This window comes from Bubalus kerabau, chromosome 8 (genome assembly GCF_029407905.1).
Source record: "Bubalus kerabau isolate K-KA32 ecotype Philippines breed swamp buffalo chromosome 8, PCC_UOA_SB_1v2, whole genome shotgun sequence".
Classification (NCBI taxonomy): domain Eukaryota; kingdom Metazoa; phylum Chordata; class Mammalia; order Artiodactyla; family Bovidae; genus Bubalus; species Bubalus kerabau.
Window position 1 is genome coordinate 64,369,766 of NC_073631.1, and position 3,477 is coordinate 64,373,242.

Here is a 3,477-nt window from a genome sequence, read left to right on the forward strand (position 1 = left end):
ACGGGCTCAATGCAATCTCAATCAAAATCCCAGCAGAATTAAAAACGTCTGCTCTGTGACAGACACTGATACCATTATGACAAGCCACAGACAAGAAACTATTTGCCAAAGATGAATCTGATAGAAGGCTGTTATCCAAAATATACAAAGAACACTTACAATTCAACAATAGAAAAGCAAACAACCCATTTTAATAATGTGCAAAAGCCCTGAACAAACACCTCACCAAAGAAGATACACAAAGGCAAATAAGCATACAAAGAGATGTTAAACAAAATATACAAATTACAAAGACCATCAGATACACTAAAGATCTATTAAATGGCCAAAGTCTGAAACACCAAATGCTGGTGGGAAGGCAACATGGCAGCCATTTTGGAAGACAGTTGGATAGTTTCTTACAAAACTAACACACACTTACCATATGATCAAGTAATTATCCTCCTTGACATTTATCCAAAGGAGTTGAAAATACATCCATACAAAAACTACACACAGATGTTTTGAGTAGCTTTATTTTTGATAACCAAAACTTAGAAGCAACCAAAATGTCCTTCAACAGATGAATAGATAAACAAACTCTGGTGCATCCAGGAATATAATTCCGTGTTAAAAAGAAATGAGCTATCAAATCATGAAAAGGCAGAGAGGAACCTTAAATGCATATTACTAAGTGAAAGATGGCCACTCTGAAAAGGTGACATACTGTGTGATTCTAACTATATGACATTCTGGAAAAAGCAAAACTGTGCAGGCAGTGAAAAGATCAGTGGTTGACAGGGGCTGTGGGCACAGAAGGATGAATAGTTGGAGCACAGAGGACTTTTAGGGCAGTGAAGCTAATCTGTATGATACTATAATGATGAGTATGCATCATTATACGTTCATCCAAACCCATAGAATGTACAATACCAAGAATGAAGGGTTGTAATATAAACTATGCTATGCTATGCTAAGTCACTTCAGTCGTGTCCGATTCTGTGTGACCCCATAGACGGCAGCCTACCAGGCTCCCCCGTCCCTGGGATTCTCCAGGCAAGAACACTGGAGTGGGTTGCCATTTCCTTCTCCAATGCATGAAAGTGAAAAGTGAAAGGGAAGTCGCTCAGGCATGTCCGACTCTTAGTGACCCCATGGACTGCAGCCTACCAGGCTCCTCCATCCATGGGATTTTCCAGGCAAGAGTACTGGAGTGGGGTGCCATTGCCTTCTCCGAATATAAACTATGGCCTTTGGGTAATAATAATGTGTCAGTGTAGGTTCATCATTTGCAACTAATGGACCAGCCTGGTGGGATGACAGTGGGGGAGGCTGTGCCTTTATGAGGGCAGGGGATACATAGGAAATCTCTGTTTCTTCTACTGTTTTTCTATGGACCTAAATTGTTCTTAAAAATGTCTATTATTTGAGTCAGTTCTAATGAGGTGGATGAAACTAGAGCTTATTATACAGAGTGAAGTAAGTCAGAAAGAGAAAGATAAATATCATATATTAGTGTGTATATATATGGAATCTAGAAAGATGGTACAGAAGAATTTATTTGCAGGACAGCAATGGAGAAACAGACATATAGAACAGACTTATGGACATGGGGTGGGGGGAGGAAGGAGAGGGTAGATGTATGGAGAGAGTAACATGGAAACTGATGTTACCATATATAAAATAGATAACCAGTGGGAATTTGCTGTATGACTCATGAAACTCAAACAGGGGCTCTGTAACAACCTAGAGGGGTGGGATGGGGAGGGAGATGGGATGGAGAGGATATATGTATACCTATGGCTGATTCATATTGATATTTGGCAGAAAACAACAAAATTATGTAAAGCAATTATCCTTCAATTAATAAACAACTTTAAAAAATGTCTATTAAATACTCCAAGAAACAAAGAATTCTTGCTGTTTTGACTTACAGATCCATCCATTACATCTAAAGCCACCCTAATGGACATAAGGGGTTCTCTGGCTTGTATAAAGGAGGAATCTGCTCAAAAACACACTGCAGATAAGAACTACAGTGAAAGCTGTCACCCCCTCAACTTCATAGGTGTTAATAATGTATTTTGTCATGTCTTGTCCAATGGAACATCTTCATATAGTACCACGATGCCAATTAAGTTGTGGCATCATTTTGAGACCAATCATTGAGAGTTAAAGGAAAGGAAATTGTTGAGGTGTCAACATTATGAGCTCTTTAAAGGTCAAAAATTACTATAGCTTTGTGAACTAGAAATAAAAAGGTCACTGAAGCATCCTACAGGTTGTAGTTTCTAACAAGGTCACTACAATCCAGAAGAATGAGAAGCTCTTTGGGGTTCCTCCCACTTTGTTGTAAGAGTAAAAGGATTTTGAGCCCAAAAATAAGAAAGCGACTTTGGCTCATCCATAGCAGTGACAGGGTAATTTCTTTTTCTGACTTTATGAGGAGCCATTGTTATGGAGCTCCAGGCACCTAACAAGTCTTTGGCTGGGCCTAGGGTTTTGGTCCTTCTAGCTCAGGAGTCTGGCTTTTGGTCACCTGAGGGAGCTTCACCAACCTTAGCTTCTTTTTCTTCTTGAATTTTTGTCTATGAAAGAAAACTGTTTCTGTCACAATACTTCTGACATCTAATATGTAGGTTTTCCACATCAGGCAATTCTCCAGTTATCTGCGGACACCAAGTGGGTGCCCTATATATTTTTTTAATTAGGGTATAGCTGCTTCATAATATTGTGTTAGTTTCTGCTGTACAACAAAGTGAATCAGCCATATGTGTACATGTATCCCCTCCCACTCGTACCTTCCTCTCACCTCTATGATTTTATTCAATTCTGATTCTAACTGCCCCATATCAGTGCTGACCCCATAGGTTAAGGGCTCAGTTCCACAAGACTGCCCTCCATTCAGATGTCAACTACAAGCAGTGAACCCCTAGGCTTTTCCCAACCTCTGTTTGACTTAGCTACAAACTGGGGGTTCCCATATTCTCAGGGCTAGTAATTTTCTATAATGACTCACAGAACTCAGGGAAACACTTAGTATTACTGATTTACTGTGGAGGATGTTATAGAGGACAGGCAAATGAAGAGTTACATATGGCAAGATGAGAAGGTTCCCAAGCACAGGAGCCTCTTTTCACATGGAGTTTGGGAGTGTATCACCCTCCTGGCAACTGAATTCATTCACCAACCCAGAAGATCTAGCCTCTTCATTTTATGGAGGTTTTTTTTACAAGCAAGATAGATTAGATCATTAACCACTGGTGATTATCCCCAGCCCCTTTTCCTTCCCTGGAAGTTGATGGTGAGATGGGGCTGAAAGTTCCAACTCACTAATCACATGGTTGGTTACCATGACAACCTCCCCATCGTAGGATGTCAGCTACCTAGGATGCTATCTAGGGGCTGCCTAGGGGCTCTTAGCTACTAGTCACATAATTAGCACAAATTTTGGTCTGCTTGAAAAGGGTTTATTATGAATAAAAAATTCTATTCCTT